This window comes from Narcine bancroftii, chromosome 5 (assembly GCF_036971445.1).
Source record: "Narcine bancroftii isolate sNarBan1 chromosome 5, sNarBan1.hap1, whole genome shotgun sequence".
Classification (NCBI taxonomy): Eukaryota; Metazoa; Chordata; class Chondrichthyes; order Torpediniformes; family Narcinidae; genus Narcine; species Narcine bancroftii.
In genome coordinates this window covers 34,731,809-34,758,877 of record NC_091473.1, presented here as the reverse complement: position 1 = coordinate 34,758,877, position 27,069 = coordinate 34,731,809, and the positions used below count along the sequence as shown (strand labels likewise).

The window sequence follows — 27,069 nt, the reverse complement described above, 5'->3', positions numbered from 1 at the left end:
TACGATTGGATGATGAATGTCAGCCAGGTTAGTGATTTACATTGGGAGAATGATAGTTCTACTCTAAATCCACACAATGCAAGTAGCCTTGCCTGTCACTGCAGCAAATCAGAAACACGGACGCTCATCATCTACAATTCTCTGAGCACAAACTACAAATTGGTCATACATCAGGGGCTCCAAAGATTACTTCTGACTGACACAAACAAACAATCCCCAAGTCCAAATAACACAAAATGCTGGAGGTCACACAGTGTTCTTTGGCTTGGCTTCGCGGACGAAGATTTATGGAGGGGGTAAAAAGTCCACGTCAGCTGCAGGCTCGTTTGTGGCTGACAAGTCCGATGCGGGACAGGCAGACACGATTGCAGCGGTTGCAAGGGAAAATTTGTTGGTTGGGGTTGGGTGTTGGGTTTTTCCTCCTTTGCTTTTTGTCAGTGAGGTGGGCTCTGCGGTCTTCTTCAAAGGAGGTTGCTGCCTGCCAAACTGTGAGGCGCCAAGATGCACGGTTTGAGGCGTTATCAGCCCACTGGTGGTGGTCATTGTGGCAGGCACCAAGAGATTTCTTTAGGCAGTCCTTGTACCTTTTCTTTGGTGCACCTCTGTCACGGTGGCCAGTGGAGAGCTCGCCATATAACACGATCTTGGGAAGGCGATGGTCCTCCATTCTGGAGACGTGACCCATCCAGCGCAGCTGGATCTTCAGCAGCGTGGACTCGATGCTGTCGACCTCTGCCATCTCGAGTACTTCGACGTTAGGGGTGTAAGCGCTCCAATGGATGTTGAGGATGGAGCGGAGACAACGCTGGTGGAAGCGTTCTAGGAGCCGTAGGTGGTGCCGGTAGAGGACCCATGATTCGGAGCCGAACAGGAGTGTGGGTATGACAACGGCTCTGTATACGCTTATCTTTGTGAGGTTTTTCAGTTGGTTGTTTTTCCAGACTCTTTTGTGTAGTCTTCCAAAGGCGCTATTTGCCTTGGCGAGTCTGTTGTCTATCTCATTGTCGATCCTTGCATCTGATGAAATGGTGCAGCCGAGATAGGTGAACTGGTTGACCGTTTTGAGTTTTGTGTGCCCGATGGAGATGTGGGGGGGCTGGTAGTCATGGTGGGGAGCTGGCTGATGAAGGACCTCAGTTTTCTTCAGGCTGACTTCCAGGCCAAACATTTTGGCAGTTTCCGCAAAGCAGGACGTCGTTTGGCCAGTCACACAGTGTAGAGAGGAGGTAAAGGTATATCATTAATGTTTTGGACCTGAACCCTTCTTCAAGGTGTTTCTAATGGTATGTTTCCCAAATATTGCTTCTTACTCAACTCGGGGTAAAGTAAGCTTCTGCAAAAAAGGCAAGTTTTCCATTGTCATATTGACACTTTCTACAGTGAAGCTGAATAAGAACCAAACTGTGATCATTCATAAGCAGACTATTACAAACAACTGTTTAAACTCAAACTTTGTGAGGGAACTTTAATGGGACAAGAGACTGATATGAGTTGACCTTAAGTGTGTAAACTGTGTGGTAATTTACGATGCCACTATTCTCTGAATAATTGCTGCAGAACTAGTAACAATTCCTTTATACAATTCAAATGTTATGGAAGTAGAAGGAAAGGTTGTTGCCACAGATAATTATGTAGAGAGATCAGCATTCCAGAAACTATAAGTGCTATTATTATAACCCACCTCTGTCGATGTACTAATCTGGAAATCAATGTAACTCATATTAATTGCAGAGAACTATTTCCAAAGGAGATTTGAAGATGAAATTTTCATTGTGTCTGAGCCACAATCACTCTGAACACATCATTAACAGTAGCAAATGTATCCATCTAACCACAGGAACAATTAGTAACTACAGCTGCTCAAACAAGGGAGATTACAGTTTTGAATAATTATTTGTGGTATGCGCTGCGCTCATCAATGTGCAGAAACAGATACATTGTTATTTTATCTCCCCTAATGTTAGTCTGACCAAGTATCATACTGCAGAATTAAAATTATACCATTTTCAAGAATACTTATTATTCTGTAACTCTAAGGTACTTCTCAAAGCAGCACTGGTAGACGAATAGCCTAACCACATTTCTCTTAGTGAGAATATCTATTTGTGTCATTTACTGATATCCCTTATCACAATCAAAAAGAGGACCAATTCATCCCCTGCAACAACAATAGATCAAGATCGAGGTTTTGAGTTCTGACCCTGTCTGCCACCTAAACCCTTTAACCACATTTTAAAAAATTTTATCAAGAACATAATCATATATTTTATTTGTTGAAATTGTGTGTAGTAAAGATACAAGATTGGTAATAGTCCCCTAATTTGTTGTGGATATATTTAGTGAAACATTTATTTGACAGAAGTGCTGGTCTTCCTGTATAACCACTCTAATTAAAATGAACCATTGCTCTAAATATGTGTTTTTTTTAAACTATGATTACTTACAGCTAGATTCCTTTCATCAAGCAGATGAATTTGGCTTAATCTTGCTGAACTGCTGATGTGACATTTGGAATCATCTGAAATGATAACATGACAGAAAGATCAATGGTTCTCATCGAGGAAAGAACATGACAGGACTCATTGTAATCCCCTGATACCACATTACACAAGAGCCCTAAACCACATCAATACTCCATATTCACATGGCATATTTCTTCAATGAAAAGTGCAGGTCCAATTTTTCCTCATTATCCCTTCTCAACTAACAGTTCAATTAACTATTTGTATTCTTGATCATCTCAAATATGCTCAACTAATATTTTCTTATACTGTATGATTATATAGTATATATATATATATATATATATATATATATGTAATAGAAGGGCTGTTTCCTGTCAATTTTAGTTCAATGATGGCTCAGACCTCCTGCCTAAAAGATGGCAGCTCTGCTCAAAGATGTTGGTTTTTCCAATGTAATTTTATACAAGACTGGCTTCCTTGAGTAAAGGCAATTGTTGATTGTCTTCTGCCATTGAACCCCTTGTGGTGCTCATGGAGAAACACAATCCCATTAGTCTCCCAGCATTTTGGCTTGAGGTCCACCCATTGATCCTGTGTTGGGGTAACCTCTCCTTAAGCCAACAGGCATCCTTCTCATTAAAACAATGAAATGACTACAGATTTTTAAAAGAAGTACAAAGTAATTTCTGCCTTTGTGCAATTCAGTTGATTTATCATTATTTAATAAATGTTTCCTGGCCTTTTTAAATATTTCAGTCTTTTTTTTGCTCTCTTAAAATCTTTTAATAATTAAAATTGTGCTCTCACTGGCTTTTGAATGGATGTGTGAATGCTTCTTGACACTTTTGAAGGTGATGAACCCTGAAGGTTTGAAATCAGATCAGGTTGAGTGCCAGCCAGTGGAATTTCCAAGCCAGAGTTTTGATCAAGTTTTCAAACTTATCCAACACAATAACAAAGTCAGTTCTGTAAATTCCATCTGCATCATTCTGATAACATAACTTCTCAGGCTTACTGGAGTTGGCTCCTCCATTGTATCCAGTGACATTTTAATTCCTCATACTTTCTTTGAGACTATTACAATGGCTGAAATACTCAATTAGAGAAACTTATTCAAGTTGCTCCAAACTCCTGCCGACAAGTGGACCATCATGGTTAAGTTCATTGCTCCACAGCACAACAAGGGAAAATCAGAGCAGGAGTAAGCCATCTGACCGTTCAAGCCTCCTCTGCCATTCAACATGATCATGGCTGATCTACCCAAGGCCTCAACTCCTCCACTGCACAAGATTCCCATCACTCTCAACTGACAATCTTTCAGAATTCCCAAGGCTCACTACCTTCTGAGAGAAGAAAAATGCCTATGTAATCTGCTTTTAAATGACCACCCCTTTATCTTGAACCTATATCCCCTCATTTGAAACTCTCCCACAAGTAAAATCATTTTGATGTGGGCCCTGTCTTGTCCTCTTGGAATCTTGCATCTTTCAATAATATCACCCTTCATTCTCTTTAACTGCAATGAATATAGACTGAATGTGATGTCTCTCTTGAGAGGACTGTAAAAACAGAATGCTGGAGAACTTCAGCGGGTCAACAGTGTACTTTATATAGCAAAGCCAAAGATACAAAAACAATCTTGGGCTTGACCCCTTCATCAAGGCCCTGTGCCCACCCCCACCCTTGTCATTTTATTTGGGTGCTTGCCTACATTTTGCTCATACCTTGATGAAGGGGTCAAGCCCAAAACATTGGTTATGTAACTTTATCTTTATGTATCTTTATCTTTGCTACAGTGCCCTCCATAATATTTGGGACAAAGACATTTTTTTTCCCTTTATTTGCCCCTGTGCTCCATAGTTTTAAATTTGTAAACAAGCAATTCACATGTGATTAAAGTGCATTATTTTTATAAATTTTGGTTTGACCATAGAAAAATTACAGCACATTTTATACATGGTCCCTCCATTATGTCCCATAATATTATGCATATTAAGGTAGACATGTTGAGTACATTGTTGCATATCCCTTGCATGCATTAATTGCTTGAAGCCTGTGATTCATAGACTTCACCAGGCACTGACCATCTTCTTCATTGATGCTCTAATAAGCCTCTCCTGCAGCCATCTTCAGCTCTTGATTGTTGTAGGGGCTTGTTCCCTTCACTTTTCTAAATTTATTTATTTTTTTAATTTCAAATGTAATACTTTTAGATTAAAATTTAAACATACAGCACAGTAACAGGACATTTTGGCCCACGTGTCCACGCTGCCCAATTTACAGCCAATTAACCTACACCCCAGCACATTTTGAATGGTGGGAGGAAACTAGAGGGTGTGGGAAAAACCCATGCAGGCTTAGGGAGCTCCTATATAACTCCACTATGGTTCCATCAATTCCATCTCTTTCCACTTAGCCTAACTTCCTGAGTCAAGCCCTTCTATCAACCTGCCCACTTAGTTTTTATGTTGCTCCCCATTCCCCAAATGAGCACATCCAAATCACACAAGGAACAACAATTTGACTTGGTTTCGAAATATTTACACAGATCATTGTATCCATGAAGCTTCAATCTAAATGTGGATTTCTGACAGAGTTTCAGCTTTTAATTGTTGCTGAATCTGTCTCAACTGAAAAGAAACCATGACCTTTTGATATTAAAGATTGAGAAATGATAGTCCATCTTTCTTCCCCAAGGAAAATGTACCCGAAGGAAAATACTTTTTTCTTTTACCGTGGCATTTGAGATCTCATATTAGCCTTATTTCATTCCCTTAACAATATTTTATGTCTCAGCAAGTTCTGCTATAAAAGCAACTGGAGCAGCAAACTTGAGAATTGAGTCAAAAATATGATCCTGTTATTGGCTTAAAAAAATTAATTGTGATATATTTTGCAACTGAAGGAAAGAAAGAGAAATAAAACTTTGTAGTGTGTGGGGAAAGACAATAGCAACAGCTTCTTAAGGAACACCACAGGGAATAATAATTTTTTTTTAAGGAGATAAAAATAGATTATTATCAACAAGCTCTTCCCATTCTCCATTTGCAGTGTATCAGAAGTTCAACCATAGGATCTTGAAACACCAGTTTAATTTTTTATTTGTATTTCTCACTAGGTTATTCTCACCCCCTTTGAAGGATCACTTTAGCATGCAACTGGTCAAATATCAGCGAACCTTTGAAGCCTAAAATTTTGAAATGCGTGATTTTTACTGTTAATGGTTGGAAAATTATGTTTAATTTTTAAATATAAATTCCTCTCAGAAAATTTATATAGATTGATTGTAAATTAAACTCTTAAAATGTGAATTCCATCCTTTATTTGGTGCTCTAAACAATTGCTGCAGAAAGCACAGATGCCAAATCATATCCCTGACAAAAAGTAGTGCAATTGGCCGTACGTTAAAAACACTGCAATGGTACTTTGCACACAAAATCGTGCACTGAGACCGCCACAGTTCCTGAGAAAGTAGCATGAGGGCAGCTATATGAAAAGAGCCCGATCTATGCTCATCACTGGGGAGGATGTTAAAGCTCTCACAAAATAACTGAAGACAGGCTGCTATGCAGGTTTGGGAAAAGGTGGGGAGATTGTACTTTGGCATCATGTTCAGCACCACAAATATACATTTGTAATCTGGACAATAAGAATTCAAACAGATGAAAACAGGAATAGTTTTGTTTTCTTATTCATCCATGAGACGGTGCTTTTTCTGGGAAGGCAATATTTCATGCCCATCCTTAATCCCTCTTCAGAATTGTTGTATTCCTAGCAGTGAAATAACTTCCACACTTAATAAATAGGGAGCTTATGTGAGGTGGTGGTGGTGGGGGGGGGGTAGAGACAGATTCCACAGTCAAATTTTGATTTACAAGCTATTGCTCGGAAAATACATATGACTCAAAAACTCATGACTGAAAAGGCTCTTGTAATGAATAACAATGGGAAGACAGGAGCACCATGGCTAATCGAATAACCATCAGTCCTAATGATGCAAATTTCAGCCAGCAAGGTAAGGAGGAAGCAATCTACCCAATAAAATAAGAACAGGCTTATTTAATTTGCAATTCATTGTCTTAATTTGGATGCTAAACCTCATTTGCCATCTTGCATCATTATCCTATTGTGGGCTGCTTAAGAAATGGCTAAAAGGAGCCATTTTGTTTCAAAGAGTACATAATGAGCTCTTCAGCGCTTGACGTCCTGCTTTGCGGAAACTGCCAAAATGTTTGGCCTGGAAGTCAGCCTGAAGAAAACTGAGGTCCTCCATCAGCCAGCTCCCCATCATGACTACCAGCCCCCCCACATCTCCATCGGGCACACAAAACTCAAAACGGTCAACCAGTTTACCTATCTCGGCTGCACCATTTCATCAGATGCAAGGATCGACAATGAAATAGACAACAGACTCGCCAAGGCAAATAGCGCCTTTGGAAGACTACACAAAAGAGTCTGGAAAAACAACCAACTGAAAAACCTCACAAAGATAAGCGTATACAGAGCCGTTGTCATACCCACACTCCTGTTCGGCTCCGAATCATGGGTCCTCTACCGGCACCACCTACGGCTCCTAGAACGCTTCCACCAGCGTTGTCTCCGCTCCATCCTCAACATCCATTGGAGCGCTTACACCCCTAACGTCGAAGTACTCGAGATGGCAGAGGTCGACAGCATCGAGTCCACGCTGCTGAAGATCCAGCTGCACTGGATGGGTCACGTCTCCAGAATGGAGGACCATCGCCTTCCCAAGATCGTGTTATATGGCGAGCTCTCCACTGGCCACCGTGACAGAGGTGCACCAAAGAAAAGGTACAAGGACTGCCTAAAGAAATCTCTTGGTGCCTGCCACATTGACCACCGCCAGTGGGCTGATAACGCCTCAAACCGTGCATCTTGGCGCCTCACAGTTTGGCGGGCAGCAACCTCCTTTGAAGAAGACCGCAGAGCCCACCTCACTGACAAAAGGCAAAGGAGGAAAAACCCAACACCCAACCCCAACCAACCAATTTTCCCCTGCAACCGCTGCAACCGTGTCTGCCTGTCCCACATCGGACTTGTCAGCCACAAACGAGCCTGCAGCTGACGTGGACTTTTTACCCCCTCCATAAATCTTCGTCCGCGAAGCCAAGCCAAAGAAAGAAGAAATCTCCACAACATTCCCTTACCTACTGTGTCCCATGTGATCTTACATGCCAATCCAGCTCACTGTTGAATTGGTTGATTTCCTGACTTCCAGAGTTCAAAGTTTAATATTAGAGTACATATATGATATCACATACAACCCCAAGATTCTTTGCCAGCGGGCCAGGTAGAATTTTGGCTGTGAAAAAAAATTGCACTCAAGATACATATATAAAGAGATAAATGGAAACAAAAAAAGAAGTGAAAACAAACTGTGCAATACAGAAAATAAATATTCAATAATAAGTGCAAACCCATTGAGTCCTTAAATGAGTCTCTGAGTTTGTTGATGAGGAGTCTGATGGTGGAGGGGAAGCAGCTATTCCTGAACTTGATGAGTCTTATGGCACCTGTACCTCTTTCCTGATAGCAGCAGCGAGAACAGAGCAAGTCCTGAGTTGTGTCAATCCTTGATCATTGCTGCTGCTCTCTGATGGCATGTATGTTTTCTCAATGCTGGGGAGAGTTTTTCCTTTGATGTACCAGGCTGTGCCCTCTACCTTTTGCAGGGCTCAGAGGTATTAGTGTCCCCATAGCAGGGCTTGATGCAGCAGATCAGCCCACTTTCCACTACACATCTGTAGAAGTTTGCCAAAGTTTTTGATGTCATACCTAACCTTTGCAAAATCCTAAGTTGAGGGGATGCTGACGTGCTTTCTTCATGATGACATTTCTGTTCTGGGAGGTGCCTTCTTCGACACCCCAGTGATAAATTAACAAGGATCATCTTTTGCTTGGCTTAGACTTCATGGCAGCCGGAAGGTAAAGGGAGAGCAGATACTCTGCTTACTTAGCATTTTATTTTTGGACCCTTCTGCAAAAAAAAACCTGCTTTCTACCTCTTAAACACTTCAATTTTAGACATTAAGGTTTTGTTCCAAATAGAAACCCTAAAACCAAATCTGATTTGTAGAAGGCCATTGTATTCTTATTCATTCCTTTGTGTCAGATACAGTAGTAATTAGTTGATCAATAGATACTAGAACATACTGGTAAAATATCGCAAGGTTTTATTGTTTTGCTGTTATTTGCTTACTGAAGATGAGCCCTGATGTTTTGCTTGTATAGTAATCACTGATGCAATTTTCACAAAAACATCAACATGTAAGCTTCAAGGAAAGTAAAGATCACCTAATGTTTCTAATACCGTATCCTGTTAAATTGGTAGATAAACGCACACAGAAGGTGGACCATACAAATTAAGCAGACTACACTAAGAACAAAATGCCAACATAAATGACAAATGGTTTACAAATGTATGCAACCATTCCATAGTTATAGAACCATACCCAAGCTAGGAATCTTTTTCAGGTATTTAATGGACTTTGACCTCAACTACTGAATAAGAACAAATCAGTTTTGAGACTGATCATGAGCTCAGCGGGTCTCAAGCTCTGAACAACCCTCAATGCAAAATGCATCATAAAATGGGATGTCAAATTAATGGCAATGTGATAGCAAAGACAAAAAAAGGTAGTTTTAATGACACCAATAGCTAACTTAGCCTAATGTTATCAGAGTAAATCTCATCAGAAAGTTGCCTGCTGTTACTTTGCCATTTGAGCCACAAAGTCAAACTAATTTGCTCATTTTAAAAATCAAAATAGCATCTCACATGGACTGCACTTTTCAGAGTTAAAATTATTTTATTAGATTTTGTTTTATATTTTTGCCAAAGGCCTTCAGTGGTGCAAACAGAAGTGGTCTTTATATTCTTCAAGAAAAAGCAATTTAAAGAGAGTGCAGAGTTTGACCCGACAGTGAAACTGAAAGTTTTTGGTCTAATGGTGATTAATGTCATGGTGCATCAGCATGCCCAACTCGGCATTCATACGCTGAGGCTGTGTTTAATTTGTTCTTTGGACTCACATGCTGAAAAAGGTCAGGATTTAAATTATAGGCCTTGTCTTACACAAAGGAAGGAATGGAGCCTGCTTTCTTTCAGTAATTGCTCTCAATTGCGACGACGTTTTATTCATGGCACAAAATACAAAGAGAATAAATAAAGCCTGATCTAATCGTTGAGCTTCCAAACCTTTTGTGGTTAGGTTGTGTATGGGACCAGCAAAATTGTGGAAAAGTAATGTTGACTTTTTATTAATAGCCGTAATTTGCAGAAGTCCGCAAGCAGGTTATATTGTGAGGGGAGAAAACAGCTTAAATCACAAATATTTCAACATACATGTTTTATCTTGATGCTTTAAGATGTGCTGAAAATTAGCTGAATCCTCAGTTACCAGCCTTATTTTTCAGCAAGTTCCAGGGAGCCAAAAAAAAAAATATTCACTGATCTAATAGGCAAATGCCCAAGATGTCTTCAGGCAGTTCCACTGGTCACCAACTTGGACTCTGGCCCAGGCTTCTGAGCACTAGTTCTTGCACACTTTCAACTCATGGCACTGCTGTTGTCCCTGTGCTCTCTTTTTGCCTCCCACTTCTGCACTGGAATAGAAAGAGACCGTGTGAGAAAACAAGCAATGTGTGACGAGGCACTGTGACCATGTAGACCAGAGACCTCTAATATTGAGGAACCTGGAATTTCCATTAAACTGCAATTTAGTTAGGGCTAGGTGTTTGGCAGCAAATATGTGCCTGAGTGTAAAATAAATGACATAACACGCAAAACCAGAGACAGGTGTAAATTCAAAGATAAAAACGTAATGTTGCAAGACAAGCCTAAGAGGCATTGAAGCAAAGGTAATTCCAATCTGTGCAGATAAATGGATTGGCAGCTTGAATGTATTGCTGCTTGAGGGAAATACAGCTATATTTGCCATTTCTGAAGCACTGATATATCTGTGTGGAGCTTCAACCAAGCCCAATGGTCTGTACTGTATGGCAATATCTCAGGACTTTTTTTTTCTGTTTCTGATTTTCAAACTGTGTTTAAAAATACCACTGATCTGAAATGTTAAATCCTGCTTCTCCCCATTGTTGCTGCTTGACCTGAGATGTACATCCATCATATTCTGCTCTTTCTGCATTCAATTAAATATTTTATTCATGCTTAAAATTTAAGATGACATTCCTGCACCCAAAACTCTCAAAACCTAACTAATGACATTGGACATGCCTTAACTTGGACCATAAAGACAGAGCATCAATTGCCCCAGAAGAAAATCCATGAGATACAAAAACAATATGTATCACAAGAACAATCTTGCTATCACATAAACAGAAATATATAATCCATTGTGTCCTGCAGTATTCCAGGCAATAGCATTCACATATCACCCAGGTTAATATTGAGATCATGGGGAAATGATCAGCCAACACCAGATTAATCTGCCTATTTAATTAAACACACCAATCAAACGCTAGTTAATGCAGCTCTTATGGTATCAATGCAAACTCTGAAAGATGACTTTGACATAGCAATTTCTACCAAGGTTATGTGAGACATAATCAATGAGACTCATTCAGAATTAACTTAAAATTGGTTAATATTTGGCCACCAAGCTTTCTCTCACAACTTGACAACTGTCCTGGATCTTGCTAACCTATTTTCTAGCACTAACCTCAAGTGTGTCTAAAGGAATAAACAAATTACCATCCTTTCATACCTGGATATAGAATCAGGTATCTTTCCGTTTCTTGCTGTCATTTCCATAGGTCAACTGTACAGTGAAACCCCCAGTATCCAGCACCTATAGATGTCATTAAATCCTTTGAACACAGCATGGAAAGCAAGAACTGTGGTCTGTGAATTCCAGGAAAAAAACACAATCAAAGAGCCACGATATGACAATGGCACCAATTTTGTGGGAGCTCAGCACGAGTTGAGGGAGGCAATTGAAAGCTTGAATCAGGGTCAAATCCATAATACACTGCTCCAGAAAGGTATCAACTGGATCTTCCATTCCTCTGCCGGCTCACACCATGGAGGTGAATGGGAAAGATTAATTAGATCAGTGTGAAAAGTTCTCAACTCCAACCCTAAATTTGCAAAGTCTTGACGAGGAGGGTTTCCACACGGTTTTATGTGAAGCTAAGGCTATCTTCAACGGTCGTCCAATCACCAAGGCTTCTACAGATCCAAATGACCTTGAAGTAATTACCCCGAACCACCTTCTGTTCCTTAAGACTATGTCATCGATGCCATCAGGGCAGTTTCAGAAGGAAGACATACATGCTCATCGCAGGTGGAGAGAAGTTCAGTATACATCAGATTTTTTTCTCGAAAAGATGGATTAAAGAATATCTTCCTTAACTGCACGAATGACAGAAATGGTCTTACATCAGACATAACTTCACACCAGGAAACATTGCGATCACCATGGATAACTCAGTGCCTCAAAACTCCTGACTGACTGGAAAAATTAGTCAGACTATTCTGGACTGAAAAAGGGGCTTGTACGTCTTGTTCATAGCAAGACCAAAAATGGATTCTGAATAGACCCATCAACAAAGTCTGCCTTCTACGGGAGACAGAGGAACTTTGACAAGCCCAAACATTTTTATTTTGTTGTGTTTTTAACCTTTCCACTTGCCCCTACAAACTTTATTGGTCCACAGTAGTGGTATGTGCTATGTGCTACTAACCTCTGACCTTATGATGAATGAAGGTCAACATAATATTAGAATATACTGTGTTTGATTGTTATTTGAGATATAACAATTAGGGGCTGGTATTGTAGGAGCCAAAAATGCATTGTTTGTGGTTGATGGTTTGGCTGCGGACATTGGCAGTATTCTGGGGTCCAGAGGCTACGTACATTCTGCCGTTGTCGGTGCGCATTGGCTATTCACTGTGGATCGTTGGCACATGTGTGGGGGTTTTGCATAGTTAGATTGTAGTTAGCCAGCTTTGACTGGTGTGGTGGGATAGACAGAGGGTGAGTAGGGCTCCAATATTTTCTGTTGACTAATAGTCATGTTAGCAAGGATGTTATCATTACCAGGTTCATGGACATTACCACTTTTTAATGATGATTACCAGGTTAAGCGTCTTTTTGTGTTCACTAATAAACAGTTTTGCACACATCTGGACTTTGTTATGAATTTATTTGAACGCGTCCCAGTAAAGAGCCCACTTAGCCTCTGAGTGGCCTTTTTATGGATAGCAGTTACTACATTTCAGTCAACAGAAATAAAGGAACTAGCTGAAAGGGGAAACAAGCCTAAGTACCTCATGAACAATGAGCAATTTGATTCAAGGAAGGCTTCTATTTACCAAGTGGATAAGTAATAGTCGTCATGTGTTGGTTGCCATACCTGAATCAAAGAAAGCAAAAGAAATGAGGAATCTGGACTTGGACCATGACCACATTCCTGTGGAGAAGGTGTTAGGTGTATAATGGTGTGTTCAGTCCAATGTTTTTAAGTTCAATATCATCTTGAAAGACTGACACCTCAAAAGAGGGAGATTCTTTCAACAGTCCGTTCAATATATGATCCCCTATGAATATTGGCACCATTAGTGCTAACTGCTAAGAAGATCCGACAAGATTTGTGTAGGAAAAGGATTGGTTTGGATGATAAGATACCAGACTCCACTGTACAGGAATGGATGTGTTGGATTCAGGATCTTCATAAGATGGAAAACTTCAAGATTGACAGATGCTTCAAACCCTCAAACTCTGGAACAGTGACATCTGCTCAACTACATCATTTTGTTGATGTGTGTAAGGATGTGTAGTGGTACACCACCGGTCTACTGCAGGGGAAAACCTTTGTACCTGCAAGAGCGTAAGGGGACAGGACAGCACCTGGCCGGCTGTCAATCAGTCACCCTGAATGGATCAAGCCCCACCCGGTCGGGTGTCAATCACCCTCCAGGATATAAGCCTGCGCCAGCCTCCCGAGTCCTCACTCAGAGTTGCTGTAGCCACAGCCAGCCTGGCTCTGTGGAAATCTTTGTGTATTAAAGCCTTTTGTACAGTCTTTATCTTTGTGTGTGTCTAATTCTGGCTAAGAGTGCACCACAGGATAGTTATGGAACTGTTAGTTACCTGTTTCTGCATAATAACCATGGACAGGCACATTATGGGTTTGTGATGGGAAAAGCAATAGTGGATCTAATAAAGCCAGCCACTATCCCTCGAATGGAGTTAACTGCTCCCACCATGGCAAGCAGAATGGACAGAGTACAGAGAAAAGAGCTGCAGATGGAACTAGCAGACTCCCTATTTTGGACCAATAGCACCTCTGTGCTTAAATACATCAACAATGTCCACAAGGTTCTGAACTTTCGTGGCCAACAAAATTGTTGAAATTGACAAAGTCTCACATGCAATATAGTGGAGATATGTTAACACAGCTATCAATCCAGCAGATGTAACTTCCCGAGGTTTGAAAGTCAAATCTTTCCCAAAGAAAGAAATATGGGTGTCCGGGGCTCAGTTTCTTCTTCAGGAAAAGTGGCCAGAAAATCCTGATCAATTGGAAGAAATCTCACCAAATGACTCTGAAATCAGGAGCGTAATTGTAAATGCTGCTCAGATAATGTCTAGTTCATGCAAAGTGCATGTCTGTCACTGAGAGTGCCAGAATTTATTGGCCACTCTGATTGGACCAGAAAGGAGTCATCACTTTGGTGTCTGGAGACACAGAAACCTCAGAGAAGATAAGGCTGGCAGAACACACATGAAGTTGATGTGTTATTATGACAATCAGTTTTTAATTAAAAAAAAAATTCAGACCATGAGTCAAATCCACCTAATTTACACCCAATTAACCTACACCCCCCACACCCCCCCCCCCCCCGGTAACTCTTGAATGGTAGGAGAAAACCAGAGCCCCTGGGGAAAACCCACTCAGACATGGAAAGAATGAACAAAGTCCTAACAGACAGCATAGGATTTGAACCCAAGTCCCAATTGCTGGGTGCTGTAAAGGCATTGCGCTAACCGCGACACTAACCACGCTGTCTGACTGACCTCTGTTCCTCACTTTTTTTAAATCCCAGAATTATTTGAGTTTGAATTTCCCAGCTGATATTGTTGAACTCAAACTTATGTTATGGAATCAATGGTTCAGACCCCTGCTGTTAGTCTAGTAATCTAAACACCATGCTATCATACATCTTAAAAATGTAAGAGTCGTCTCAACACAGTTCCTGCTGGGCCCTGCTTTGCAGCCTTACTGTGAAACAAATTAGGAATCAACCTGCAGAATTTTTTTGATAATTGACCAAGCAAAGAAAAAGCTACCACTGTATTCAAGAGGTTATGTTGAAGCACACAGTTGGAGTACATTACATGACATTTTACTCATTAAAAGGAATTCTGTTGCACCTGAGCAGAAACAGTTTGACTGGTAATAAAAGCAGAGTATTTTATGGCCCAAACCCCAACATTTCTCTATGGAAAAATAAAGCTACACTTCAGTGGAAGTCAAGCCTTAATTGAAATATATGCATTTGCACTTAACCAAAGTAAGTTAATTCCCAAACACCAAGTAGTAATGGCATTCAGTAGAATGGTGCCTATCAGAAGAAAATCAGAACAAGGAGGCTTGAAAGAGAATGGAAACGATGATTGTTTAATAATCTTTCCTTTGAAGAAGATTAGTCTGATAAGTTAGCCAAAACATTGCAAAGAAACAACAATTTGGACCCAATTCTCAGAGTTGATGTGTGTTCCATATGGTTATGCACTAAATCTTTTCGTTATTCGTCTGCAAGATGTAATCAGTATTCTTTTGCCCATCCACAGTTGTTGAGAATATGGTAGTGAGCCACTTTCTTTTTTTTAATTTTTTTTATTTTTCACACTATAAACCATATTGACCAAGATGCATACAGACATTTTTCTTCTTAAATATATACAGTGTCGTTTTCTCCCCCTTTTACCCCCTCCCTTCCCTCCCTCCCTCACTCCCTTCCCCATTTATTTAAAGTTCAATCTATAAGATACATTAAACCCGTTAAACAATGTTGTCACTTAATAAAAATAAACAAGAAATTTTACTGAGTCAGTTCTTTTCGTTATCTTCTCCTTCTGTCATTTTAGAAGCACTCTTGATCTTGATTTTTTTGAGGAGATGCTTTTACTGATTTGTTGGGCAGAAGTTCCATGATTCAGACCCACCGATGATGAAGAAATGGAAAAGTACAAGGCCAGGATTATCGTTAGGGAAGTGAGGCCTTAAGGTGCTGCTATGACCCTTCTGCAGTTGTCCTCCTTGGTGAAAGAGATTGTGATTTTGAGATGTGCTATTAAGATAGCCTTGCAGTGTATTTTAAAGATCAAACATACTGCAGGTGTGTTGCACTGATTGTGGTTGGAACGTTAATCCAGTGGACCATTTTGTCGTAGTGCAGGGATCTATGTCTGTTATGAACCTGGAGTCATGCAGCCAAAAGCAGAATATTCCATCAAACTCCTGATTTGTTTTATCCAGGGCTTGGATTGCCATTGCAGCCACAATATTTATGTTCTGACCTGCTTAAGTTTCTGGTTATTAGTGCACAAACCTGGATTCCTAGTGACAGTAGATCAAAGATAACTGGTTATTCTGTGTCATGAAGGAGATTACTTTTATCTTGTTTAATGCAAATGTTACATGCCATATGTTGTGGAGGTCTTTGCATTGACAAGCATGGACAGCTTCATTTACTGAGGAATAATGCTGAGCTCATTTTTTTGATGATGGGTTGAGGCTCATTGATAATGATGCAGCTGAAGAGAGTCAGGCATAAAATGCTATTATGAAGAACCCCAGCAGTGATACCCTTGATTCAGGATGACATTCAAAGCTCACTAGTACTTTCCATTGTGCAGTGAAGGATTTAAATTCATGGAGAATTTTGGCCTTTATTGATTCCACCCCCCAGAGTTCCTTGAGACTGACACAAATTGCTTTGAGTTTAAGATGCATCGTTGACTTTTGGTGTCAGTGCTGTGCAATTGCTCAGCAAAAGGAGGTTTAAGGCTCTTGATCTATTCAATAGCCTACAGGTCATCCTTGGGCAAAGTGTAGTACCTGTTTAGCCCTCTAATCAGGGTCACGTGAAGCTATGGATTACAGATTTTTTTTTTACAATTTTACAAATTGGAATTTATGGTTGTAAAACTAAAAATGCTGGGTAGTTAAATCTGATGATTAATGGCCAGGGATACTCAACCAATATGGACACTACAACTAAAGAAGGCAATGGGAAACCACTTCAATATTTTTTATTTTTATAATCTGAACTCAACATCGACTACAGTCTCAGCTCAAAGATGGAGTCTTCACTGAAGGAGAACAGGGGAGGCAACAACAACAATTAAGAGGGTTAGAGATCATGGCGGATGGAGAGACATGATCGCACACACTGAATGGCAAGACACCTGAATGAATGAATGAATGTATTGTTGAGTTAAGAAATTGCATCTTGTTTCTGAACTGAATGCCACATAAATCTTGATGACTCATGAAAGCTGCTCTTAACAATTTTACATAATGATTTTAGAACATCAATAGCACAGAAAAGAATTAAAATAAAGAACACTGGGAAATCACTTAGAAAGCTGAATGGTCTAAAGGTTAGATGAGTCTAGCAAAGCAAATGGATTGTGCCCTTGGGTTCTGAATTAAGTAACAGTACAGATTGTAGAGACATACATAGAACACTACATTTCAGCCCTCGATGTTGTGCCGACCTATATATTCCTTAACAAAAGTACTAAACCTTCCCCACCCTATACCTCTATTTTTTTCCAAATATGCTTGTCTAAGAGTCTCTTAAATGCCCCTAATATTTCAGCCTCCACCACCATCCCTAGTTAGGCATTCCAGGCACCCACAATGTTTTGCATAAAAACCTACCCCTGATGTCTCCCCTAAACTTCCCTCCCTTCACTTTGCACACATGTCCTCTGGTGGTTGCTATTCCTGCTCTGGGAAACAGGTGCTGTCTGTCCACCACATCTGTGCCTCTCATAATCTTGTAGACCTCTATTAGGTCTCCTCTCATTCTTCTGTGCTCCAAAGAGAAAAGACCCAGCTCTGCTAACATTGCCTCATAAGACTTATTTTCCAATCCAGGTAACATCCTGGTAAATCTCCTTTCCACCCTCTCCATAGCTTCCACATCCTTCTGATAATGAGGTGACCAGAACTGAACACAATACTTTAAGTGTGATCTCACCAGAGATTTGTAGAGTTGCAACATGACCTCTCTACTCTTGAATTCAATCCCCCTATGAATGAAGCCCAGCATCCCATTGGCCTTCTTAACTATCCTATCAACCTGTTCAGTGACCTTGAGGGATGCATGGATTTGGACCATAAGGTCCCTCATTTATCTGCACTCTTCAGTAATAGACCTTTAACCCTATGCTCAGCTATGAACCCATCTGCCACTTCTTCACCCATCTCTGCATCCTACCTATATCATCTTGTAACCTTTGACAACCTTCAGCTCCATCCAAAATTCCTCCAACCTTTGTATCATTTGAAAACTTACTGACCCATTCTTCTGCCTCTCATCCAGGTCATTTATAAAAATTACAAAAAGCAGGAGTCCCAGAACAAATCCTTGTGCACTCCACTAGTCACCGATCCCAGGCAAAATACTTTCCTTCCACTACTACTCTCTGCAAGCCACTTTTTTTATCCATACAGCTAAAGTTCCATGGATCCCATGCCTCATGACTTTTTGAACGAGTCTCTCGTGGAGGACCTTGTCAAATGCCTTGCTAAAATCCATGGAGATCACATCTGCTGCCCTACTCTCATCAATTTATTTTGTTACTGCCTCAAAAACAATTAGGCTCGTGAGGCATGACCTTCACTTCACAAAGCCATGCTAATTATCGTTGAGTAGACTGTACTTCTCCAAATGCTCATAGATCCTATCCTTAGGAATCCTCTCCAATAGTTTGCTCACCACTGATGTAAGACTCACTGGTCTATAATTCCCAGCATTATCCCTATTTCTTTTTTTAAACAAGGGGACTACTTTTGCCATTCTCCAATCCTCTAACACCTGCCCTGAGGCCAAAGAGGACTCAAAGATCGCAGCTACTGCTCCAGCTATCACTTTCCTCACTTCCCACAGCAACCTGGCGTATATTGCATCTGGCCCCACAGACATTAATTTTGATATTTTTAAGAAGATCCAACAATTCCTCTTCCTTAATCTCCACATTTCCAGCACACAAGCGTATTCTATTCTGACATCAAGCTGATTAAGGACCTTTTCTCTGTGAATATTGAAACAAAGTATTCATTTAGGGCCTCCCCAATCTCCTCTGCCTCCAGGCACATGTTGCCTCCTTTAGGAGCCCCTCCTTCATTCTCATCCTTCTGTTCTTCATGTACCCATAGAACACCTGGTGGTTCTCCTTAATCCTACATGCCAAAGTCTTCTCATGCCCACTTCAGCTCTCCTATGTCCTTTCTTAAGCTCCTTCCTGCCATATACTTCTCATGACCCTTTCATGTTTCCTGCATCCTATATCTAATGTATGCTTCCTTCTTCCTCTTGACTAGTTGCCTCACCTGTTTTCCTACCATCTTTTCCCTGTACCAGTGGGGCAAACCTATCCTGAACCCAACACAAGTGGTCCCTAAACTTCCTCCACCTTGGTTCTTTGCTTTCACACTTGAACATCCATTTCCAATTTACGCTCGCTAATTCCTGCCTTAACCCATCATAATTAGTCCTTCTCCAATTAAACACTTTCACATTTTGTTTGCTTTTATCCTTTTCCATAGCTATATGAAGCTAAGAGAGTTGTGGCCACTCTCACCAAAATGCTCCCCCACTGAGAGGTCCCCCACTGAGAGGTCCACCACCTGACCAGTATGGCCTCTTCTCTTGTTGGCTGGTCCACATACTTTATCAGGAATCTTTCTTGAATACACCTGACAAATTCAGCCCCATCTATCCCAGTTGCAGTCAATAAGTGCCAGTCAATATTAGGGAAGTTGAAATCACCCATAACTACAATCTTGTATTTTCTGCACCATTCCAAAATCTGCCTGCTGTCCTCTCGGCTGAAGCACAAACAGCTTTTAATTATGTCCAAAGCCACATTGCTAAAGTCACCATGCACGCAGTGGATGAGAATGTACCTTTCCAAGTGGAAAGTGAAGCTTCAGATGTGGCTCTGGCCATTACCCTTAACTGGGCAGGTAGGTCAGCTGCATTTTTCTCCCAAACCCTGCAAGGCCATGAGCTCCAGAATCCCTCTGTGGAGAAAGAGCCTCAAACCATTGTAGAGGTCATCAGGCATTGGAGGCATTATCCGGTTGGTAGGAAATTTATGCTCCTCACTGTCCATTTATGTTCAATAACTTCAAGAGGGGCAAAATTAAAAATGACAAAATTGCTAAGTGAAATTGCAGTCTCTACATAATGAGCTCTGCTATCCAGGGATTACCCACATGACTCACTTTGTCAAGGCGCGCAATCTGCCCTTCTCCATGGAAGTTATCAGGGAAGTGACCAGGTCTTGCCAGGTCTGCATGTAGCGCAAGACGCACTTCTACTGCCCCACTATGGTGCACCTGATCAAGTCATCCAGGCCCTTTGAACAACTCAGTGTCAATTTTAAGGGACCTCTCCCCTCCATGAACAGGAATACATTTTTTCTCTCCATCATTGAAGAGTACTCCCGATTCCTGCTCACTATCGCATGTCCAGACATCTCCACCTCATCAGTAATCATGGCTCTAGATTCTATTTTGACCTTGTTCATGCATCCCAGCTATATCCATAGCAACCGGGGCTCATCATTTATGAGTGAGGATCTACGTTAGTACCTGCTGGTGAGGGGCATTACATCCAGCAGGACTACGAGCTACAACCCCCAGGGGAATAGGCAGGTTGAAAACAGAAATGCCACAGTCTAGAAAGCTGTCAAATTGACCCTCAAGTCAAGAGGCCCCCCAGACTCATGCTGGCAGGATGCCCTACCCATGGTGCCTACTCAATTTGGTCGCTACTCTATACAGCGGCCAATGCGAGTCTTCACGAGCTTTTATTCAATTTTGAAAAAGATCAGTATCGGAAACTACACTCCCAACCTGACTCATCACACCATGTCCAGTCCTCCTAAGAAAGCACATGAGCAGAATCAAGACCAATGCCCTGTTGGAGAGGGTGAGACAACTCCACGCCAACTCCACTTACGCCAACGTGGAGTAACCAGATGGCAGGGAAGTCACCATCTCTATCAGGGACCTGGCACCCACCAGAATAGAGAATCTGTGGCCTCAGGTGACCACAAGTTCCAGAACCCTTACTCACCACTTCCAATCAGGGCCTCAGGAAATTCGGTTCAGGAGGAAAAAACATTCCCCTATGAGGGGACCAGGAGACCCAAGGAGCCCAAGGCCCAGTGGTGCTGAAGTGCCCTTCCAAGGTTTCCAGACCCCAGATCATTTTAATCTGTACAAAATTTTACATATTTTGATTTACTTTTCTTGCTGAATTTGTTCTCTGTCTTCATCCACAGGCCCTAATTCTGCAGGAAGGAGTGAAAGTAGTGAACTGAGATTCACTGATGATGTGTTGTGCTGATGGCTGGCTCCTCCCCCAGGCTCTTCCCCCATCTACCCCTATATAACCCTGGTTACCCACCTAAACCCTGAGCCCTAATGAAGACCATTGTAAGGCCCTACCCTTTGTTATAAGCTAATAAAACCATGTGTTCTCCCTCCAGTCACAAGATCTTTTATTCGTGCCACTCCTGCTTATCTTCTTCTTGGTGTTCCAAGGGCTATTTTGGGGCCTATAGACTACTCTTAGTTCAGTAATAGTTCCCTTCCTATTTCTGACTTCCATCCACACTGTCTCAGTGGACATTCCCTCTGCAGTGCCCTCCCTTTCTATAGCCTTGATATTATCCCTGACCAGCAATGCTACTCCCCTCCCCCTCCCACCTTATCTCTCATCCTATTCCTTTGAAAACACCTAAACCCTAGTACCTGGATCAGCCAATCCTGCCCTTCCTCCAGCCAAGTCTCTGTAACAGCCACAACACTGTACTTCCACATATTGATCCATGTTCTAAGTTCACCCCTTTATTCCTAGCATTGAAATAGACACATTTCAGCCCCTCTAACTGGCAACATTTATGCCTGTCTTTCCTCACAAATTCAGAACACATAGCATCGTGTTTTTGACCTTCTGCGCTATTCTCCACACTCATATTCTGGTTTCCACCCCCCCCTCCCCCTCCCCCCCCACCAAACTAGTTTAAACTCTTCCCAAGAGTTCTAGCAAACCTGCCCACCAGGATAGGTCCCTTCCCAGTTCAGGTGCAGCCAGTCATTTTTGTATTGGTCAGACTTTCCCCAGAAGTGATCCCAATGATCCACAAATCTGAACCCCTGCCCCCTGCACCAACTCATCAGCCTTGAATTTATCTGCCACATTTTTCTATTCCTAACCCTCTCTGACGCATGGCAAAGGCAGCAATCATGAGATTACCATCCTTGAGGTCCTGCTTCTTAACTTCCCATACTCCCTCTTCTGGACCTCATCACTGCACCAGTCAATGTCATTGGTCCCCATGTGGTCCACGATATCAGGCTGCTCACCCTCCCCTTCTAGAATGATGTGAACTCGATCAGAGACATCCCTGACTCTGCCACCTGGGAGGCAACATACCATCCTGGAATCTCGATCTCTTTCATGGAAACTCTGATCCACTCGCCGAACCAACGAATCCCCAATCATCATAGCTCTCCTCTTCTCCCCTTTCCCTCTGAGCTGAGGGGGCAGCGCCTGCACCAGAGAAGTGACCACCACGACTTGTCCCTGGCCACAGGAGTGCTCTGCACTGTTTGCCTATTCCCCTTCGCTCTCTTAACCGTCACCCAGCAACCTGCCCCCTGACATTTGGGGTGAATGTCTCCCTGAAGTTCCTCTCTATCTCTTCCTCTGCCTCCCAAATGATTCGAAGTTCATCCAGCTGCAGTTCCTTAACTCAGTCTTTTAGAAGCTGCAGCTGGATGCACCTCTTTCAGATGTGGTCATCAGGGACTATTGTGCTGTCCCAGATTTCCCACATGTTACCTTCAGAGAATCCCACTGCCCTAGCTGCTGTCTATGTTAACTCTTTCTAATTTAAATACAAAGATCTTACCTGGCCTTACCTTGCTGTAAATCAGCCTCTGTTCACCAAAACTTCATGAGCCAAAGGCTTTAAGTCCCACTCCTACGTTCGGCCACTTACACATTGGGCGCTCTCCACTGGCCGCTCTGCTTGAGCTACCTCTTTTTATTGATCACTGCCCCTTATTTTATTACTCCTCCCACCAATCATCTTTCTCTTGAACCCTTAACTTGCCCGCCACTCCCTTTTTAAGCACACTCACCTCAAGCTTGTTCCTGACACTCTCAGCTCTCCTGAGTCCCTCACTCCTCTTCCAGCAAAAAGTCCCAAGATGACTATAACCTGAGTCCCTGCCTCTGCACCCTTTTTAAATGCACTAACCTCAAACTGGAAATGATCTTTCTGGAATCAATAGATTCTGGCATGCTTCCAAAGGGATGGAAAATCACAAATGTTATTCCATTATTCAGGATGGGAAAGAGGCAGCAGAAAGGAATTTATAGACCAGTTAGCCTGACATCAGTCATTTGGAAGATGTTGGATTCGATTCTCAAGGATGAGATTACTGGGTTCTTTGAGGCACATGACAAGATAGGACAAAATCAGTATAGTTTCTTTCAGGGAAAATCTTGACTGACAAATCTACTGGAGTTCTTTGAAGATGTGTCAAGCAGGCTGAATATGGGGATTCAGTGGATGCAGTACCAGTATTTGGATTTTCAGAAGGCTTTTGACAAGGTGCTGCACGCGAGGCTACTTAACAAGATAACAGCCCATGGTATAAAGGAAACATATTAGTGTGGGTTGAACATTGGCTGATTGGCAGGAAGCAGATGGTCAGAATACAGGGATCATATTTGAGTTGGCTACCAGTTGCTAGTTGTGTTCCACAGGGGTTGGTGTTGGGGCTGTTTCTTTTTACCTTGCATATCAATTATTTTGATTATGGAATGAATGGCTCTGTGGTCAAGTTTGCAGATAATACGAAGATAGGTGGAGGAGCCAGTAATGTTGATGAAACAGAGACTGCAGGACAGAATTATTAGGAGAATGAGCAGAGAAGTTTTAAATTAAACACAATGTTGGAAAATGTAAGGTCATGCACATTGGTAGAAGAAATAAATGAGCAGACTATTTTCTAAATGGGGAGAAAATTGAGTTACCAGATGCAAAGAGACCTGGGAGTTATTGTGCAGGATACCCAACTTGCCGGTTGAGTCAATGGTGAGGAAGGCAAATGCAATGCTGACATTCATTTTAAAAGGAATAGAATATAAAAGGAGGGATGGAATGTTGAAGCTTTATAAGGCACTGGAGAGACTTCACTTGGAATATTGTGAGCACTTTTGTCCTCCACATTTAAAAAGGGATGTGCTGACATTAGAGAAAGCTCAGAAGAGGTTCTCAAGGATGATTCCAGGAATTAAAGGTTACCATAAGAACAATGTTTGATGGCTCTTGTCCTGCACTCATTGGAATTTAGGAGAATGAGGGAGTGATCTCATTGAAACATTTTGAATATTAAAAGGCATGGGCAGGGTAGTTATAGAAAGATTATTTTCCATGGTGGGAGAGTTTTAGACAAGAGGTCTCAGCTTCAGGAATGAATGTAATCCACTTCGAACAGAGATGCGGAGAAATTTCTTTAGCCAGAGAGTAGTAAATCTTTTACACAGGCAGTTGTGGAGGCCATGTCATTGGGTCTATTTAAGGCAAAGATTAATAGGTTCTTGATTAGCCAGGGCATCAAAAGTAATAGGGAGAGGCTGGTGAGTAGAGCAAAGTGGGAAAATGGATCAGCATCTGATTGAATGGTGGACCAACCTTGATGGGCTGAATAGCCTATTTCTGTTCCTATGTTTTATGGTCTCATGGACTTAAAAGGTGAAAAAGACAATTTCTGTTTTCAGAAATTTGGTTCAGCACTTTGCCCCACTCCTCTGAATGCCACAGATCAAGATTTGAAAATACTTTTGTGCAAATTTGTATTTATCATAATTCCTGGATTAATACAGAGAGCATGAGTAATTCCAAACTAAGTTGGATGATTAGAACTCATCAGTTCATTTGTGAACAGAGTAAAAGGGACTTTCAAAAAACCAAGAGAAGAGCTGCTGAAGACAAATATCTCATGGACCTCCAAGTTATCATACACTCAACTATTAATGAATTACTGCTTGAGTACTCAGCTCCATCAAAGACTTTGTGGACATTTTGGTATTCATAATATTAAAAATGTCTGCAAATTACATGAATATGATTAATGCATATTCATTTTGTAATACCTTTACATCCATGATCAATTGTTGAATTGTATAAATGTTATTTTTTTAGCTGCCTATAAACTTTCTGTAATCAACTCATCTGTTGCCACATTTCCTATGTTTTAACTGAGATAGAAAGATAGAGAAAAAAAACACTGGTATACAGCACCTATGAGGATTGGTAGATGCCAGATAAGTTAAATTTCCAGTTGCTTGTGACTGCGTGTTGCATGATTGGGGAACTAACAGTGAGGAACCCCAATTTTAAACTTCTGTATTTTTTACCTATTTATTTTCTGCATTTTTTTTGCCTGTTACTTGAGGTTGACAATTGCTTGAATTCCAAATAACAGAGGTTTTACTGTATTTAACTGCAGTAATGAAGTGTTTCTGGGCATGTTACTAATCATTGATTTCTTGTCAGAAGCTATCTTATGATGAGAGGTTAACCCAGTTCACCTTTTAAATATTTAGTAAATGAATTGGAATGTGTTTCCTCCACTCAGGCTGGAGATTGCTTTCACTTTCTCGGAACCAAAGATGGGCCAAGTATTGTTATGCATTGGTAAATTGTAGCATGCTTTTCTCCTAAAATTTATATTTTGCATTGAACAGAAAGAGCTTGTGTCAATCCAAATTTTCATACTTTAATTTACAACATAATAATTGGCATATTTATTATTACCTTTCTCAAAAACCATCGGTCAGCCTGAACTCTTGCTCATGCATCTGTACAGAAAGTGGTTTGGTCAACCTAGTCTAGAAGCCCAAGTACAAAAATCCAAGTACCATGGAAATGTTGCATTGCTCGATGCCGGAAGAGATTTTAAGCTAAGACCTTATATACTCATTCACCTGAATGTAATTGATGCCAAGGCATGATTTCGAGAGAGTGAAGATGAGTCAGCTCTTCTCTCATTATCTCTCAGTGCATTAGGACTGCCACAGTGGTCTGCAAGTAGAACTACTGCTCCACAGCACCAGAAATCCAGGCTCATTTCTGGCTATGGTTGCTCCCTGTGTGGAGTTTGCACATGTTCCCTGTAGCCATGTGGGTTTTTACTCATATTCCAAATGTGTGTGGGCTGGTAGGTCAGTTGTAGAAACTAAATCTGAGGGAGGGGATTTGAGAATATGGGGAGACTAAAACAAAACAATTACTGTAAAATTCACATCAAATGGTTGCTTGATAAGTGACATGGTCTCAGTGGACTGAAAGAACTGTGTCCATGTTGTATCTCTCAGTGACACATCACCGTATATTTATAATTGTCTAAATTACAACACCAATTACAGTTGAGGAAAACCTTTTGACTGGAAAATGCTTTCTGAAAGAGCTAAGCTAATGAAGGATGCTATCTAAATGTCAGAAATGCTTTCTAAAAATATTTTAAGAATTTTTCCACAGAGGTTTTCAGTTTAAGTTACAAATTTAAACTTATGTTGAAGAGAGGAAAGTGAGCACATTTCAAGGTCATTTTCAAAAATATTTTAGATCTGATTGTATATATTATATTCATGGCTTGCCATCTGTCCATTGATACAATCCACCCAGTTCAAAACATCAGAGCTATCAACATATACAATAAAAAAAATTAGCAAATCAGCGTGATCCAATAAATAAAAAAATTAACATCAACAAGCTCTACCTTTCCTCTAAGTCTCAAACTGTGATGTAGTAGTGTTACTGAACTAGTACCACAAGCAGAAATTGAACCAATAGCTAATCTATGAAACATCTGAGGCTGTCTCCCAAGGACCTCTTTCTTTGGCTTGGCTTCTCGGACAAAGATTTATGGAGGGGTAATGTCCACGTCAGCTGCAGGTTCGTTTGTGGCTGACAAGTTCATTGAATTTTGTTGATCTTATCTCTATCTCCAGTCTTCTGAAGTCTTGCACCATTTAACAATCAGACGTTTGTTTAGATGGTGATACTAGATCTTGTTTCATACTTTGTGTCATGTGGTATTCTGTTTCTCTGACAGATCACCCAGATGTACAGCTCCCAAAGTCTGGTCCACATTGGACTGTAAACAGCTGATCGAATTAAACAGAAGTAGAGTTGGAGGGCTTATGCTCTGACTACTTCCACCTCACTGTGTCACTCTTTCCAGTAATCAGGAAGAGTTCAGTAACTTTACAGGGGTATACTTTAACTTG

General features: G+C 41.1%; 1 long non-coding RNA gene across 2 annotated transcripts in view; it reads right to left on the bottom strand.

Moving 5' to 3' along the window:
* LOC138762659 (uncharacterized) overlaps nt 1-27,069 on the bottom strand; it is a 94,182-nt gene that overhangs the window by 36,653 nt on the left and 30,460 nt on the right. For both annotated transcript variants that reach the window (XR_011357027.1, XR_011357028.1), the window contains exons 2-3: nt 9,832-10,091; nt 2,445-2,518 (exon numbers count right to left, since the gene is read on the bottom strand). This is a non-coding gene — a long non-coding RNA (uncharacterized lncRNA). The remainder of the gene's footprint in view (nt 1-2,444; nt 2,519-9,831; nt 10,092-27,069) is intronic.